Here is a 19,762-nt window from a genome sequence, read left to right as displayed (position 1 = left end):
CAAGCACGAATTGACTTGATGTGGTCCACCACTCAATATATGTAAATCCAATACAAAATTGAAGATGAGGAAATGATCTACCGAACAAACATGCATACAAATGAAAATAACAAATTTTTAAGGACATCCGCGCGCACTCTCCTATAGCGCACTGTGTTTGGACTCCACGGAAGGCAGATACTATTTACTAAAAAAAAATGAATTACTCTAAAGTTGCTGTTCACCCCAAAAACCCAGCGCCCAACGTGGGGCTTGAACCCACGACCCTGGGATTAAGAGTCTCATGCTCTACCGACTGAGCTAGCCGGGCTTGCTCACTTTCTGATGCCGTTCATCTTCGCAACCATTGCAGCATCCAGCCGACAGCGATCGTCTCCCAGCCACTTTCTTTTCACAAGGCCAAAACTAGCAGGTCTGCTGTTAGGGACTTCCTGTCTCTGTGACATTGATACAAGTTTTGCACCCTGTAACATGTGGGGCACCAACCCCCCCCCCCCGATCACGTTAATAATTGATAATTTGATAATGTCCAAGAGAGGAAGACTAGAAGAAAATGCATTGTGAATTACAAAATATGACTTATGGACACCAGCATTTTATTAACGTAATAAAAATAAGCTATGAAAATAAGTGTTCCAAACATGACTAGTTTCATTTTGTAAAAGTAGCTCTTCAAAGGAAAAAATGCTGGTGACCCCTGAAATAGTCAATAATAAATACAAAAATTTGCACTTAATTTATGTGATAGATATCGGCCGACTCAGGGCTTAAAAACCTGATCGGCGCACCCTTATTGTCAACATTGTGTTTGTGGTACCGGATGCCTGCTGGTGCAGCTGTGCTAAATCACATCTGTAAAATCTCACTCCCTGGCGTCTTAATAGTTGCTCTGGATATCGCGTTGATATCTCAGGCTTTTAGCTCGGTGAGCTCATTCGACTCTCATTCAGTGAACCCTGCTTTGAACCTCGGGCGTGTGCAGTGGCAGAGCTGTTGGGTTGCATTTGTGAAGGTTTACAAAATCCATGTCCAAAATCCATTTTCAACAAGCATTTTCGTGCATATGGCAACTTTTGCAGGACTGTCCTTCATTCTCAATGACTGAAGCATCGGTTTTTCACGGCTAAAGTTGATGACACACACAAACACACACACACACGTGCGCACACACAGCTGCACGGCCAAGAGCTTGAAGTGAAATACGCCAAAATGAGCTCAGAAAGGGATGACCTCACCAACATGTTCGCTTATCAGCTGTCTCTTCTCGCCTTGCCGACACATTCATCTCCCACTTTACAGCTCTCTGCAGACGCGTGTTCACATGTGTGTGTATGCGTAGTTATTGAGCGACGGAGAGAAGAAGTGTAAGTACCAGATATGACCTCAGCTTGGCGCGCCCTGTGTCTGTTTCATATCGAGTGTGCTCACACCGTGATTTGGCATGTTTGTAACTCTCAGGAGTGTGTCTCCACCTGACTGCTAATGCTCTCGGCAAGTGTAACGCTACGGTTTTTCAGTGGAAATGGGAACCACAGCCTCCTCGGCGCTTTAATCATGTCAATTACAGTCCGAGGAGTCAGCACACACCTCAAATATGTGTAACACTGTAGCAACTGTAAGGGAGAAGAGGAGGTGCAGGTGGAAGCAGACACTTGCATGAAACACTAATAATGACACATGACAGTTTGATGTTGTGGACACGAAAGGTTCAAAACTATGTTAAACCTTGCCATGGGGACAGAGGATTGAGAGAAGGAGTGTTGTTGTGATGGAGATGGTGATGGAGAGAGTTGGTAAATATGGACAAACGGCAAGGAAAAGGTGTGTGAGTATGGACAAGGAAGGGGTTGTTTAGATCAGTGTTTTTCAACCTTTTTTGAGCCACGGCACGTTTTTTACATTGTAAAAATCTTGTGGCACACCACTAACCAAAAATGTTACAAAATGTCACCACAACCTCACACGTGCATCAATAAGTCTATCGGAGGAACAAGGTAGGTGTTGCCACACGGACCAATATTACATTGCTCTGCCAGTCTTTACACCACAGACACTCCACAGTAGCCACGTTTTTACATCACTACTTTTTCTCTTTCCGAATGACCTTTCAGGAAACAATGGTATCCATAGAAAGGAATATTCCAATCTCTTGTCTACATGCGCCGTGAAAATCAAACAGAATAGTCAATAGGGCATGCCCAGTAAAACGTAAACATCAACATCACGTGATACCGGCTTCCCCAAGTTATTCTTTCACTTGTTGGAATAACTCCGTATTGCCAGTTTTTCGTCTGTCCAGTCTTGAAATTTAGTTTGAATCAAAAACAAACTTTGCTTAGTCCAGTGCCGATTGCTGGCCTCCATTTTTAAAAGTGAAGAACGTCTGGATCTGCGTGTTACGTCATATCTGAGCATGCGCTGAAAGAACGCACCCGGGATCAATTTAAACAGGAAAAGATCAAATTCAATCTTGCTTATATTTTATAATTAATCTCAGGACATGTTTTATATAGATATATATTTTCTTTTATAATAAAACTGCACTTGTGAATAAAGTATAGAAGGGTTTAGATTCTGTTCCACAGATGGCGCTAATGCACACGAAAGCTGCTTGCCAACCGCCAATAAACAACAGAAGAAGAAAAACACCAGGAAGAAGAAGGCACCCTGACAACTTTCCGTTTGAGCGGGTACAAGATACCTCAACCGGATTGGTTAAAGGAATATTCCATCCCTGTTCAATTCTTTCCGTTTGAGCAAATAAACCAAATGCAATTGGAATATTTGGGTCCATGTATACTATTGACATAATGGCTATTGACATAATATATGCAAATGATGATTAATAAATGTTAATTATAAAAAGTGATATTGGATAATTCCTCACTGCACACCTGACGGTTTCTCAAGGTACACTAGTGTGCCGCGGCACAGTGGTTGAAAATCACTGGTTTAGATGATAACAGAGTCAGCACACAAGCATTAATGTGTAAACCTCTGCCAACAAAAGTGAGTGCACCCTGAGGTGAAAATGTCCAAATTGGGCCAAGTGTGACTATTTATTTTGGATACCTTTATTTTCCAACATGCCTTAGCTCTCTTAGGTATGTAGTTCAGTAGAATATTACAGGTTGTTCCACTCCTCCTCAGAATGGTTCACCAATGCTCCATAGGGTTTAGGTCCATCACCTTTACCCTCAGCTCCTTCAGCAAGGCACTGGTCGTTGTCTTGGAGGTGTGTTTGGGTTCATTTTTTGCCAGGGTGCAAGGTAATTATCAGGCCGATATGAGGATTTATGACATCACACAGATAAATCCAATAACCGATAAAAATCTCCATTGAGGCGAGATTACCCATACTGTACTGTAAGTGGGTTAGCGTGAGCAAATCAAGCGCACCTTTTCTGTGTGATTTCGTCAAAAGTTCTGTAAACATTCCATGATGAGAGAAGAAAACATTGATCTCCAACACATCAAAGCCACCTGAAAGTCCAGCATCGCTACGATGCCCAGGGCTTGTTCCTATCGCCACAACATTTGAAAAGAGCGATTGTGATTTCATCACGGAAATTATGTCGTTGAACAACCGGTTTTGTCGGCTAGTGAACCTGTTGGAGCCACGGTTTGCTATTTTCTAAAAATGTTTTATTAATAGTAATGTCATGATATTTGGTAAGGACAAATCTGCAGGTCAAATCCATTTTTGTTTGAGCTGTCCTTACCTCCAGGTGTTACAAAATTACAGTTAAATCAAAAAAATTTAAAACATTATTGGCTTGAAAAAAAATATTGCCCATCCCTAATTTTAAGTAATTACAAAAAATGTGATTTTTTCCCTGGTATTTACAGTGCAACTCTCTTTAAGTTCCAATGATGGCTTTAACAAGAAACAACCTTCAACGCTTTCATGTGGCTAAATTGCCTGAAATTACTGTTTTTTCCGATTTATTGACATTTGAATTAGTTTAGGTCTGTGATTGAGAAGGGTAGGGGGGAGTAGACTTGATGTTTTTGCTGACGTTTTCAAAGTAAACTCTTCGCCTTTTGGCAGCGCCGTACAAAATCATGCTGTCTGACTAACACAGGCTGTAATTTACTTTTAGCCAACTAAATTGTTGTTGTTTAGTACTTAATGATGCTTAAATGTTGTACTCTTGGACCAGCGTCAGTGTGTATAAGTCGTTACCACCTCCGTGTATGGACAGCACACACACACACAGACAGACAGCATGCTAATGGCTGCTGATAAATACGCTCCATTGCAGCGCGTTCACGGCCAATGTGCTGCTAAAGCGGCGATGAGTCCCTATCTGATCGGCAAAATGCCAGTAAGTAGTTTGGGTCCCACTGTGAGACTTTTTGGATTTTTATTTCTCAACATTAGTTTGTGTCATTAAGTCAAAAATAAGTTTATTAAAATAAAAGCAAGAACACGTTTTTCCAGCATGTGAATGTTACTTATTTGATATACTTATTATTATTAGACATAAATGGCAAGTCGTGATGCCACTGTTTTTTGCTGTGTGTGTGTGTGTGTGTGTGTGTGTGTGCATAGCCATGTTCTCATAGGCAGTTCATGTCTGGGTCAATGTCTCTGGCTCCAGCACTTTCCTGCTTTAACCCCTTCATATCCACGCACACACGCACAATGCAAGCAATGTTCTATATGTGGACTGTGATCAGTACGTGTAGTGTATTCCAACACTAAAAGGATATGCCGTCAGTCCATAAATAAGTTCAAGTCGATTCTGAACCGGCGCAGACGCCACAGGGACACTTTGTCCCTGTCCTCACCTTACCATACTACAAGAATCGGGGAGAATCCACTAGAAGAAGAACTGTACTGTAAATATTCACAAACTCAAAGTCTGACTTGAGCCTCAAGTCCAGGCCCTAAAACAACACGGTTTTCATTCCCGTTCACCTAGAGATGGTCTTATGTAGTTTCTCTATTTAACTGCAGTAATACGGCTGTGGGGCGGCACGGCGGTCTAGTGGTTAGCGCGCAGACCTCACAGCTAGGAGACCAGGGTTCAATTCCACCCTCGGCCATCTCTGTGTGGAGTTTGCATGTTCTCCCCGTGCATGCGTGGGGAGAACAGTCCAGGGTGTACCCTGCCTCTCACCCATAGACAGCTGGGATAGGCTCCCGCGACCCTCGTGAGGAAAAAGCGGTAGAAAATGAATGAATGAATACGGCTGTGATGATGTTTGGTTGCGTTGTTACACAATCCAACACAACCTGAGCTCACTTCACTCTCCTGAGCAAGCAAAGTGTTTGCATGCCAGTTCCCTGTAGACATTCCAGTGGTTGCAATGTGATTGATGGAGATGGAGTTACTGGTCCCAATGGGATCTTCCCAGTTAATTACTATCTGTCAATACACTCACATAAATACAAATTTCCCCACTGAGGGACGAATAAAGGCATATCTTAAAGTATTTATATGAATATCTCATAACAAAGTCCAAATACCAAGACAATACTTAAAAAATGAAGATGATGCAGGAATGTGTGTGTGTTTGCCCTGAGAACGTGTTGGACAGAGAGCATCCTGCACTAAAATGCGACAAAGCCCTTGCAGCATTATAAATGCGCTTGTGCGGTGCAGCCGTAAAAATACACTTAGTAGGAATGTGGAGTTGGGTGATTTGACAAAGAACCGCATACGCGGCGTAATTATAGCTCAGCTATCTCCACTCAGTCATTTGAAAAAAAACTGTCTGCACCACTTCCACAACAGCAAGAACCAACATGGCATCTGTGTGTCCCGAAAAGCAAACAACGTCTGCTCTGCCCCATCAGGAAACATCTTGGAAGCCACACGACAGTAAACAACTTCATATTCCAACATATCAATCATTCCCGATGGCCATTGTTGTTTTTTTTAGTGTGGAGTTTAAACATTTTAAAAGCATCTTCTTGGATGATATGGTTTGATGTTTGAGAGTAATACTGCATGCATTCATTCCAGCCACTTCGTGGGGGTATGCTGGAGCCTATTCCAGCTGACTTTGGGTGAGTGGCGGGGACTTGACAATCGCAAGGCTCATATAGATAAACAATCATACACGCTCACATTCATACTCATGGACAATTTACTGTCACCATTAACCTGCACGTTCTTTGGAATGTGGGAGGAACCCGGAGTGTTCATTCATTCATTCATTTTCTACTGCTTTTTCCTCACGAGGGTCGCAAGGGGTGCTGGAGCCGATCCCAGCTGTCTGGTGAGAGGCGGGGTACACCCTGGACTGGTGGCCAGCCAATCACAGGGCACATATAGACAAACAACCATTCACACTCACATTCATACCTATGGACAATTTGGAGTCACCAATTAACCTAGCATGTTTTTGGAATGTGGGAGGAAACCGGAGTACCCGGAGAAAACCCACGCATGCACGGGGAGAACATGCAAACTCCACACAGAGATGGCAGAGGGTGGAATTGAACCCTGGTCTCCTAGCTGTGAGGTCTGTGCGCTAACCACTTGACCGCCGTGCCGCCGAAACCGGAGTGTAATACTATATTATTCATTCATTCATTTTCTGCCACTTTTCCTCACGAGGGTCGCGGGGGGTGCTGGAGCCTATCCCAGCTGTCTTCGGGCGAGAGGCGGGGTACACCCTGGACTAGTCGCCAGCCAATCACAGGGCACATATAGACAAACAACCATTCACACTCACATTCATACCTATGGACAATTTGGAGTCGCCAATTAACCTAGCATGTTTTTGGAATGTGGGAGGAAACCGGAGTACCCAGAGAAAACCCACGCATGCACGGAGAGAACATGCAAACTCCACACAGAGATGTCCGAGGGTGAAGGGTGGAATTGAACCCTGGTCTCCTAGCTGTGAGGTCTGCGCGCTAACCACTCGACCTACTATATTATTATTAAGAATATTTTTAGTTCAAAATAACAAATTAACAGAAGCAGAGAAAAAAAAGGTGTGAGTCTGCTATTAAACCCTCACCCTCTGCATTGTGAGGCGGCAGCTGTACCATTACACCACCAGAGACTGACAGATGAGTAGGTGAATTCTGCCATTTAATTTAATTCTCAGATTACTTGTTTCTACTCGATGCCTCACGTCTGCAATGCACATCCTTTGTGCAAAACTGGGCCCCCCACGGATCGTTAGCCCGTATGCACAGTATGGTTTCTGCATGTGGGGAGGGGCGGCTCTTTATGAGGTCTCCAGTTCCCTCCGTTCCCCAAAGTCCTTATTCATGCACATGCAGTCAGCCCTGAGCTCTGATTAAGATCTGATTCAGATAGACTGGAATATACCCCGTTATTAACATTTTAGCCCAGGAGTGCTCACACTTTTTCAGCCTGAAAGCTACTTTTAAAATGACCAAGTCCCAAAGATATACGTCCTACTATAAACATAGACAATATAATTATGGACATTGCAGGGGTGCACACATGAGTTACCAGTCATAAAATCTAATCAGTAAACTTTGAAACTATTATACTAATATTTAATAAGTATGTCACATTCACAATTTCAATGCTCACATGTCATTAAAATAGTTGAAATAATTCACAATTCAACATGGCAATAAAGATAATTATACATAATTCCTAAATAGTTCTGTACATCAGAGCAGAGGTGGTGGACACAAGCGTGTCATGGATGACCACACACTCTATGGTGGCCATACACACGTGTGATTAGCGATGATTCACGACAGTTGTAAATCTTCTCACAACTAGCGACACGTGACGATGTGTTCTCAGACCAGTTTCACCGCATAAACTGTTTCTTGAATACATAGACGTCCACAGGCAAACACACACCCTGCACACACTTCTTTATATGTGGTGAGGTGTCCAAAGGGTGGCCTGGGTGAACATTGTAGATATTACACTAATGTCTAGGCTGCATGGTGGGCGAGTGGTTAGCGTGCAGGCCACACAGCGAGGAGACCCGGGTTCGATTCCTGTGTGGAGTTTGCATGTTCTCCCCGTGCGTGCGCGGGTTTTTTCCGGATACTCGGTTTCCTCCCACATTCCAAACACATGCTAGGTTAATTGGTGACTCCAAATTGTCCCTAGGTATGAATGTGAGTGTGAATGGTTGTTTGGCTGGCGACCAGTCCAGGGTGTACCCCGCCTCTGGCCCAAAGACAGCTGGGATAGGCTCCAGCATGCCTGTGACCCTCATGAGGATAATGGATGGATGGATGCTCATTTGCTTTGTGAACTTTAACACTAAGCTAAAATGTAGATGTTTTGTTGAGATAGCTTAGCATTTATTGACCTACATTAGATTGGTTTTAGCATCTTTAATGTGCACTGTGTATCAAAGTGGGCCCTGTCATCTTTTATTTTTATGGATGCGACCATCACAAAGTTTGGACAACCTATTCTTTCCGGACTGATAATAATAACAATGTTCTCTATTAAACGTCATGTACCAATATGTTTATTATTGTGCTTGTGTGACACTTCAGCCGTTTCCAACATTTTGACCTCGTCCCGCGGTGACCGAGATGAGCTGAAGCGCACATATTAGCTTGACACTATCTTTGTGTGGTGCGCTGCAGAGGTCACTTTTGGCATCCACCTCAGCAGTAACTTCCTGGCGGGGCCTTGGCAGTCTTTGTCTGCGTTAAACCCGCTTCCTGAGCGACCGACCAGCTCAGCACATATTGTGTGTGGCTGGCAAGAAAGTGAGTCGGTGCACATTTTTGTGTGCGGCGTGTGCGGTTGTGTTCTAACGTAAGCACATGTAAATGAGGGGGCATGAGTATGCATTTGCACATTCTTGCCGGGACCAGCTTACAGTGTGCGACCGCCAGAATGTGACCATGTTGTATCTCTAAAATATACACACAATTGTGTGTTTTCTTAGTGTGTAATCATTGCTTGGATATAGGACTTCTTCCCAAAACACAGAGACAAACAGTTGAAGGATGAATGCTTTGCTCGGAAGATTTGATTTAAACATCAACTTTGATTATACAGACAATACAGGATACTGCCAGCAGTAAAAAGGGAGGCTGACAACCACCAATATGAGCAGTGTTTCCTGCCCGCCACAACTAAATTTGGGGCGCCACAATTAGATTGGGAGCAACTTGTTAGCCCTCATTCATAAACACATAATGACGCAAATGGTCCACCAGAGAATAAGACGATGTAGCAGGAGGGATCAGTGTTGTCAACTTAACAATTTTGCAACTATATTTAGCAAATTATAACACTTTCAGATACCCTTTTTCAAAAAAGCAACTTTTTGCAAATCTAGTTAAAAGACGAGGGCTGCAATTAACAATTTAGTTGGTTAACTTAAAGCTTGTTGTTTCAATTAATCAGATCAAATCATATGAATATTCACATTTGAAAGGCAGAAATCACAAAATATTTACATTTTAACATAAATAAACGATAAATGAAATAGTTTTGGATACATTTTTTGGAGAAATAATCATCGATTAATTTTTTGATTATCTCGATTAACTCGTTTATTTACAGGGAGAAGAGACAGTGCCACAGAGGAAAAGACAGGAAGCAGAACTGGAGGTAGCAGAGATGAGGATACTGAGGTTCTCATTGGGAGTGACCAGGATAGACAGGATCAGGTATTAGTACATCAGAGGGACATTACATTTTAGAGGCCTTGGAGATAACGTCAGAGAGATAGTATAGTATAGAGAGATGGTAGAGAATATATTGGTAGAAGGATGCTGTGTTTAGAGCTGCAAGGTAGGAGGAGAAGAAGAAGACCAAAAAGGAAGTTTATGGATGTAGTGAAGGAGGACATGAGGGTAGTTCTTGCGAGAGAGACAGATGCAGAAGACAGGGTTGGATGGAAGCAATTGATTTGCTTCATATGAACCAAACAGGTTCATATGAACCAAACAGGTTCATATGAACCAAACAGGTTCATATGAACCAAACAGGTTCATATGAACCAAACAGGTTCATATGACTAAGGAAATAAAATATAAATATTCACACTTGAGAGTCAGAAATCACAGGAGCGGTAGCAGCTAGCAATAGTACTAATAACACCAGCACATGCTGCTGCTTCATGGCGCCGTGATGACAGCTGCTAATGACTAGGCGGCACAAGGTGGTCGCAGTGTTTGCAGACGGAACCGCCGATGCGCTTTAGCGAGATCGAGTGGCCGCCTGGAACTGATCACGTCTCATTAGTCGCTGGAAATAATTAAAGCCACGACAACATTCGTCCTAACTCGAAACCTTTGACCATTTGCTTTGGCATGCATTTGTGTGGTTTCAACTCCACATGAATGTGTGTGTGGGGCAGGTCATTAGGGTGTGTGTGTGTGTGTGTGTGTGTGTGAGTCTGTATTTGTCGACAACCATTTTCTGAATAAATGGGGAATGTTCTGTCCAGCATTAGATGAGTGTTTGAGGTGTGTCTTCTCAAAGTGTGTGTGCATGTGTGTGTGTGTGTGTGTGTAAATGTCTCATTTCCATGGTCCAATATTTGCCATGGAGCAAGGCCCGGTCTTTAACCTAATGAAGGGAACTAATCATGTCCTCTGTGATCACACATACACACACACACACACGTCTCGGGAGGAGAGAGAAGCGATGGGTGCAGGGCAGCCGAGTCGGAAAGCCATAAAGCTCATGTCTGCGGCCTGAGATGTGTACTTTGTTCTTTGTTTTGAGCGAGTGCCAATACCGAGAGTAGACTGACACTGATCACTTCTCGCTTTGCTAGAGAAAAGTCTCAGAGGAAACGCTCGTTTCCACAACTTCTACAAAGTCTGCGTGTGAACTGTGAGCTCAGTCTGACAGGGACTTAGCGGCCCGTTTGTTTTCCTCATAAACGTCTTGGAAAAAAAAGATTGTGAATACAAAAAAGTATTGGTGAAGTCATCAAAAACTAGACACATGTTCATCTACTGTAGACCACAGCTTTTCAAAAGTGTGGCAGTGTGGGCAACCTGTAGAAGCATATCACTTTAGGGGCCTTCCCTGTTTCCCCCAAACCCATCAAAATAACAGATTTTTTTAGGCTAGTGTTGTGGAATTGACTTATTATCACTTATGGTCACACTAAGAAGTGCAACAAAATACAGTGCACTGTCAGTACCCGGATGTTGCGGAGCAAAACCAGGGACGGGAATCTCAGGGTCACGCATAATGGAGACTCAACTTGATGGCAGCTGAAAGTATGATGCCAACCGGGGCCGGCTCTACAGAACTCCTACAAATATAGTCGGAATATTGTATTCTCGTGTTAAACGATCCCAAAGTGTCAGACAATGAGGTTTGTGTATTTTAGATGTGAGCCTTGAAAGAAGTTTGGGATGGCTCAAAACGCTCAATTTCAAAAGGCGTGGTAAAACTGCCCCTTTGTGATGTCACAGAGGGCTGGACTTATAGGTTATCACATGGTTTGTCTGGTATGTGATGATCTTATTATCACATACTATTTAATCATGAGCTTATTATCACATACTATTTAATCAAAAGACCATTTTGTTTCCAGAAAATGTTCAGTTTATTACATGTATTATATCTAAACAGTGTAAACACAATAATTGCAAAAATATTTCAACAATAATATTTTATCAACAGTCTTATCTTATCAATTATTATCTGACAATTAAAGTTCCATTAATCAAGTTTGGGTTTTTTGGTGACTGGAGAAGCACTAGGAATATTTATAGTGCGTGTTCACGCTCGTGCGCTGTTCTCTGATTGGTTGTTTCACAGGCACGATACCAGAGCAGCGCGCTCTGAGTGGACAGCTACGGGGGCGCGCTGCTCTGGTACCGTGAAACAACCAATCAGAGAAAAGCGCACAAGCGTGAACACACAGTTTACACTGTTTAGATATAATACATGTAATAAACTGAACATTTTCTTTTGATTAAATAGTACGTGAAAATAAGCTCATGATTAAATAGTATGTGATAATAAGATCATCACATGGTTTGTCTGGTATCAGGCCAGGTATCATGCCCCCAAGTGTCAGTAACCTATAAATATGGTTCATAGTTAGGAAGCACTTTAGGCATGTGACCATTCACAGCGGAGAAGGCATGCCCGGAGACGGGCCATGGCTGGAATAAATTAAAACAGACCGTTTTAGCAGGAAGCACAAACCAAAGGAAATACAACTGGAATAGGTGCAGATTCTGCAAAAGTTATTGTGTGTAGCTGCTCTATAGAAGTCAACAACGCAATACAAAGGGTCGGAAACCAGCATAATATGTCCCCTTTAATATCTGGTGTTCTTACATACTGCAATGTCCTTATCCAGCTTTGCACCATCCACGCCATCAAAGCCAACGTTGGCAGTTATGCTCCATAGAGTAGTTGCAATTCATTCATTCATCAAAAAGGAGAGTTATTGTGAGAATATTGTGAATGTGTAAGTGCGCAATGACAGTCTTGATCAGATTAAACTCTACATTTCTTTCTTTCCCTCACGCTGCTGCATCTTATCCTGATATCTGCTGGTGCCCCCGAGCCTCTACCCCCTCAAACTCCTTCTGGAACAAAGTGTCCGTGCACGCAGCTGAGGTGTGTGACATCCACTTCAGTAGACGTGTTTACACGGCAGCACATGCTGATTTCATTTGACACTTTTAATCACAGACAAGCTCTGCTACTTTGGCCCCAGTAGCTGGAAGTGCTGCTCCAAAACTATTAAACATCTCATTTTAATCGCGTCTATCAGATGAATGGAAGGAAGTTTACACTGGGAGACTGTTATGTAATAGACTGCACTGTATGTAACACTATATACTATACTTATTCTGCTGATGCCATTGTTTTTCTAACGATCCAGCCTGATTTGGGGGTTTCAAACACACTTACAAAACTTCAACACACCCATCATGGAATGATTCTGTGGACACAGTGTTTGGATTTGAGGAGTTACAATAATTCAAGCAGTAAATAAAACGTGAAAGTCAAAGTGAATAATTCCTGTTTACATAAGTGGGAAAAATACACATTTGTCAAGCTGGACACACACATGGACTGTGTGTGTGTTCAGTGACTGATGACCCACAGCGAGCCACTCTCCATCACAACACACACACACGGGAACACAGTAAGTTTTTATAGTTAGTGACAGCTGACGAATACCCCCCAGCTTGACCTCTGACCCCTGGCTCTGCCTTCTGTACCCCCCAGCTAATTGACACGTCTCCTTTGATAAACTTTCCCTGGTGTGTGCCGACTCTCTCTCTATTGCTCTCTCACACACACACACACACACACACACACGCACACACACAGACACGCACACACACACACAGACACGCACACACACGCGTGCACATGCCGAGCTGATGAATGCATCTTTTCAGAAGCTGATTTGCGAATTGATGTAAAATATTTAAAATGCTTTCAACATTGTAAACGTGATTATTGTTATCTGAAGTTGTGCACGGAATGTGTTATATGGCCATTTGGGGGGGGGGGTAGAATAGGTTTTTAGCCTGGATCAGCCAATCACAAGCTCCATGACACAGTGGAATAATCAATCATAATTAATGATCATTTAAAGTGTGTGTGAATGGCCAAAAACAGCACAAGCTGTGGGATTTCCTCCTTGGCAAATTAAAGACCCCTTGTTAAAAAAAAAGATACTTTTCTTGGGGGGTGTCCAGAGAAATAAGCAGACAAAGGGAGGCTTTATGAAAAAGAAAAATCTACTTCTACTGCATGTATAGCTTCACAGTGGATCCCTGCACATTCACCGCCCTGCTAAATTGTGTGAATTAAAAAAAGAGTTATTTAATTTATTTTATTAAAATATAAAAAAATACCCACATGTGATTCTCCATCAGTTGGTTAAAATATATAAATAGACAATATAAATATAATATATAATATAAATAGACAATTTGTTCGGCGGTCCTTGAAAGTACAATATTTGCTTTGAGACACTTCCTCATACTCATGACAAGAACGCTAGACGCATTCAGGGACACTTCAAACATCATACAAACGGCTTTATAATGTGTGTGTGTGTGTGTGTGTGTATGAGAAGAAACAGGAAGATAAAGAAAAACATGACTTGGATGTACAGTTTGTTACATTTAAGTATGCTGGAAAATACAATGAAAATAAGTAAATTTACTTTAATTTACATTATGTCTTTGAATGCAACCCCTCATTTCTCATTCAAATGTTCCGCTACTATTAAACAGACTCGTTTGGTGTCTTTTAGCCCGACATATTCAGTTCATTTGGACGTTGATAATGGTGATTAATCGTGATTTTTTTTTAAAGTGATTAATCTGATTAAAATGTGAACATTTTTAGTCATTTGACAGCCCTGCTTATTTTTATTTTATTTTTTATTTTAAGGACTATAATGGATTGCTGCACTTTATGATTGAAGGTGACAGATGTCGGATTAGTGGCTAAGCGTAATGTAAAAAGCAGCAGCGTAAGTGAGAAGGTGACTTCCTTCACGCTGGAAGTTAAACTTCCTACATTGACCTCCCAAAGGAAGAGAGCTCATTCCTTCTGGAAGGTTCCCCGAGGAGCCAGAAGCTGAACGGACAGTAGCGCCAAACACGGCCTCCTCACCACATGTGACGTGACCCCATCATAAACACACACACACATGCACTCGTATACACACACTCATCAGAGCAGGAACCCTTGCGCTCTGAATCTTTTCCCATGTCTTTCCCTCCCTGCCTTTATGTCTCCACCTTGACTGACAGGAAACATCAACACACCAACAGGATCAAAACATTCTTGTGACGACAAACTGATTTCATTAACAGTTATTCCATGGTCCCGCACTTTAAATACAAGTCACTACGTTAAACTTTATGTTGGCTTCAAGTAACTGAAGATAGAAAACATCTGGGTGCACAATTGTCCATATGAACACAAGCATAAAAAACACATTTTCCCCAGTCAAATGTAAAAGAAAATAAATCACATAAAAACACACACTCCCCAGCTGTCATGCACTTTTTGTCAGCCACAAAAAGCAACTAACTTCATATTTTTAACCAACAAATATTGTGCAGAAATGATTAATACAATTATTATAATAATTATTATAACACATAATAAATTATATAAGACGTGTACATTAGGGATGTCCGATAATTATCCGCCTGATATCAGCAAAAAAATGTGATACTTGTTGACATCAGTATTGGATTGTTTCCCGGTCAGAAAATATTTAAAAAATGCTGTTTACAACACGTATGTGGTCATTCCACCACAGGAGATACAATGGTATGAAAAAAGTTTGGGCACCCCTGGTAATTTTGAAGATTTTCCTTTATAAATCACTGGTTGTTAGGATCAGCCATTTCAGTTAAATATATCATACAGCAGACAAATACAGCGATAGATGAGAAGTGAAATGAAGTTCATAGGATTTACAGAAAGTGTGCAATTATTATTTAAACAAAAGTAGGCAGGTGCATACATTTGGGCACCCTTGTTGTTTTATTGATTTGAATACCTTCAACACTAATTATTGGAAAACAAAACTTGGAAGCTCATTGACCCTTGACCTACATACACAAGTGAAGCCAATCACCAGAAAGAGTATTTAAGGTGGCCAATTGCAAGTTGCATCTTCTCTGAAATGTAGCACCATGGTAGCCTCAAAACAACTGTCAAATGACCTGAAAGCAAAGATTGCTCAACATCATGGTCTAGGGGAAGGATACAAAAAGCGATTTCAGCTGTCAGGTTCCACTGTAGTAAGGAAATGGAACACCACAGATACAGTTCTAGTTCTAGTTCTAGTTCTAGAGGCCCAGAGAGGCAGGTCAAGAAAAATCTGAGATAAGCAGAGGCGAAGGATGGTGACAACAGTCAAACTCAACCCACAGACCAGCTCCAAAGACCTACAACATGATCTTGCTGCAGATGGTGTCACTGTGCATCGTTCAACTATTCAATGCACTCTGCACGAGGGATACCATGTGGGAAAAGTCATGTGGCTCATTGGATGGTGATATTTGGCAGTGGTGATGGTATTTTTGACAAATATGTAACTGACTCCTCCCAGTCCAAGCCCTTCTGCTTGCTTAACATTTGCAATAAAAGTGACCGTTGTGTAATCATTATCTTAGATTCCGCTCTTCTCTCTTTAATTGATATTATTCACTCATGACAAAAGGAAGCTGACAAGCTACAGTGGTGTGAAAAATTGTGGGTTTTTTTGCATGTTTACACTTAACATCCTTCTAGTCATCAAAAAAAATGTAAAACATAAGTGAGACTAATTGAGCTCTATCAATCTGGAAAAGGTTATAAAGACATTTATAAAGCTTTGGGACTCCAGCAAACCACAGTGAGAGCCAGTGCGATTCTGGTTGTCAGGCTAGCACTACAAGTGTGCTTTCATGTGTTTCAGGGCTACGTCTCGCTTTAAAAAGACCAGTGGCGGTGTGAACTTCATTAACATTATCCTGAAATGAGTTTAAATGTGTATTTTTCTCAGGGTTTGGATGTGGTTATGGTGTGGGGCTGCCAACAAACACACATTAAGTCAACGTTTACAAAGCAGATTAAGAGCAAGGTCAGAGTCAGGCCTTGGCGGCTGTTGTCGGTCTTAGAAACACTGAACTTTCCATTCATGCTAATTAGACCCCCTGGTACCCGACCAGGCAACAAATGGAACATGTTTATGTAATCGCCACTGGCGTTTGATGTGGCCAAAAATAGGCAATCAGATAATGCGGCTGCAGCGACATTAGCGGAACATTACATGCGCATTAAAGCGCTGAGCATCCCATCAGCGCTGTATCAACAAATAGCTGCAGAGACGCAGGCGATGGAGTTCACATTGGCCAGCTTCAGTGTGACGCTGCCACGGCAAATGTTGCTACTTAAAAATGTTGTTGACAAGTTGCCACATTAAAAGCTGACAGGAAGTCAGATCAGTGTCTGGTACGTGAGCGTTTGTCTTGACTTGTTACTGGCAATGTTTCGATGCACAATTGCCATTGTTAACACACAACACAATTCAGGTTTAAGCCCTAAATATGCCTAAAACACAATAAACACATTTAAACTATACTATAATACTACATATAGGTACTCACCAACAATGAATTATTGATTAGCCACACTGTTTACAGTTGTAATTCCAGTAATGCAGGGGTCTCAAACACGCGGCCGCGGGCCAAATGTGGCCCGCAGGACACTAGTTTGAGGCCCCCGCCTTGATATGAAAGTTTAATGTTAGTGCGGCCTGCACAAGTTTGATATGGATGTGTATGGTATCATGTACCCAGAAAAAATTATTACATTTGATTAATGTTCATGTTAAAGGTTAAATACCTGTTAATCGTTATCCTCCCTATCCGTGTGGAAGTGGTAAGTTTTTGGCTATTTAAGTTTAAAGGAAATAACTTGAAGGCTACCGTTTAGGTCGCTAGCTCTCTAGTTTGCGAGTTAGCATGTGTCTCAAGACCCTGCAGTTGCGCAATATGTTGTAAATAAAAATAGTATAAATGTGACTATAGTCGTGTTTTGTCATGTCTACAGGGCTCTAATAATGCTTTGTTCATTTTAATCTGAAAAAAATAATTTGTCTACCCACCAACTATATGTGGTTTCTTAAGTTTTTATTTGCCATTTTATCATTATATTTATTTATTACTGATTGATTGATTTTCTTTATTCTTGATTTGTTTATTTATTTTTCATCTTAATTTGTGCAAAAAAATAAAAATTAAGATATTTGAGAACAGTGGAATGTTTTATCAGAGCTTTTATTGCAGAAAATCAGAACCAAAGCACTGAAAAAGTTTGTTTTTCTGTTTTTAATAAATGCGTTTTTTTTTTTTTTTAGAAAACCTGACGCGGCCCAGCCTTGCCCAGACCCTAGCTCTAGTGGCCCCCAGGTAAAGTGAGTTTGAGACCCCTGCAGTAATGACTTACGTCATATATCAAAATACACTCCTGATCAAAATTTTAAGAGCACTTGGAAAATTGCAAGAATTTACATTTTGCACTGTAGATTCCATATGCAATGCGGTGTTAAAAAAATGATCAGGACTGTCTATGTGTACGGGCCCTTAGGACGAATCCTTCTTTTATGCAGTATAAGTACGAGTGGCCAGATTGACAGCGTCACCAAGGCACGTTAACAGCATGCACGCAAAAAACATGAACATTGTAACGTTTCCACTGGCTGATATAATGCTGATTTTGAAATTTTGTGCACATTTACACACCCGGGAGACACACCTCGTGGGATGTCGGGTGCATTTGGGTTTGCAAGGCTCAGGACACCCAGGAGGGCAAGTGGCATACGTGACGACGTTATTTTGAGAACACGCACTGGACATGTTTGAGTTGGTACGCCTGCTTGAAAAGCAGCTGTAATTTAGTGAACACACCGTACCAATTTAAATGCCACGGAAGCCCCTGAAGAGGCAAAAATACAAACTCTTGCGGCGCTCCAACATGCAACTAAACCTGAGAACATAGAATTTAAACATTTTACCCCCCAGGATTACAAGAACCAAGCCTCTACTCAATGGTGAGGCGAGACATTTACTGCTGACTCGCTAAAAGAGCAAATAGCCAAAGTGGGTGTACATTTGTATTTTTTTCGGACTATTCAGTGTTTCCCACAGGACTGCAAACTATTTGCGGCGGTGGGCGGTTGCGGGGGTAGCTGAACCAACTTTTTCTACCAAGAAACTGAAAAATTTATGAAAACTATTATGCTTATTTTCGGTCCTTTTGTATTGAGTTGTGGACTCCTATGGAGCACATGATAACCCACACAGAAAGCTTTCTACATCTTCCAGAATCTGCGCCGAGTTCAGCTGTATTTCCTTGGATTTCCAAAATGGTCTGTTTTAATTTATTCCACCCACGGACTGCCTCCTGGCACGCCCACTCCAATGTGATTGATCGAGCAGAGCGGGGAGGACGGCAGGCCTACAGCTTGTACATGAGCATGCCCATATAAGGAAATCCAGCTCACTGTGATGTCACAGTGAGAAAAAAATCTCTGAAACCTGAGCCATCCCAAACTTCTTTGACATCTTTTAACATGATAATAAAGGAAAAAAAATACATATTTTAGTGTAAAATTTCAACTTCATTATCTTTTTTTTCTTAAAATATTATGACATCCATCCATTCATCCATGCCGCTTATCCTCATTAGGGTCGCGGGTATGCTGGAGCCTATCCCAGCTGACTTTGGGTGAGAGGTGGGGTACACCCTGGACTGGTTGCCAGCTAATCATATTTTAATCATATTTTTGGAATGTGTAATAAAGACAAAATAAAACAAAAGAGGCTGCACGGTGGGGCAGTGGTTAGCTTGTAGGCCACACAGTCACAAGATCGATAAGACCTGGGTTGGAATCTCTACTTGGACTACAATCTCTCTGGGGAGTTTCCATGTTCTCCCTGTGGGTTTTCTTCGGGTACTCCGTTTCCTCCCAGATTCCAAAAACATGCTAGGTTAATTGGCGACTCCAAATTGTCCGTAGGTATGAATGTGAGTGTGAATGGTTGTTTGTCTATATGTGTCCAGTGATTTGGTGACGACTAGTCCAGGGTGTACCCCGTCTCTCACTCGAAGACAACTGAGATAGACTCCAGCATACCCGCGACCCTAATGAGGATAAGAGGCATAGAAAATAGATAGAATAAAAAGTTTCCATTAATGGCCCCCGGGCCACATTTTGGACACCAGCAATATTGTCAATATTTTCAAATGAGAGAGGAACCTACAGCAGCACTTGCTGCTGTAAAGAAAAGCTTTTATGTCAAGGGTCCCTATAGCTACAA

The 19,762-nt window shown here is 41.8% G+C and overlaps 1 protein-coding gene and 1 non-coding gene across 3 annotated transcripts in view; both read right to left on the bottom strand.

Annotated features, from left to right (window-relative positions):
- The window catches only part of bbs9 (Bardet-Biedl syndrome 9), a 106,611-nt gene that overhangs the window by 19,252 nt on the left and 67,597 nt on the right, over positions 1-19,762 (bottom strand). The gene's annotated exons all lie outside the window — the stretch shown is intronic.
- On the bottom strand, positions 238-310 carry trnak-cuu (transfer RNA lysine (anticodon CUU)). Its single transcript has one exon. It is a non-coding gene; the product is annotated as a tRNA-Lys (tRNA).

Source organism: Doryrhamphus excisus, chromosome 17 (assembly GCF_030265055.1).
Source record: "Doryrhamphus excisus isolate RoL2022-K1 chromosome 17, RoL_Dexc_1.0, whole genome shotgun sequence".
NCBI lineage: Eukaryota > Metazoa > Chordata > Actinopteri > Syngnathiformes > Syngnathidae > Doryrhamphus > Doryrhamphus excisus.
The sequence above is the reverse complement of the archived record's forward strand: the minus strand, read 5'-3'. Positions and strand labels throughout refer to the sequence as shown.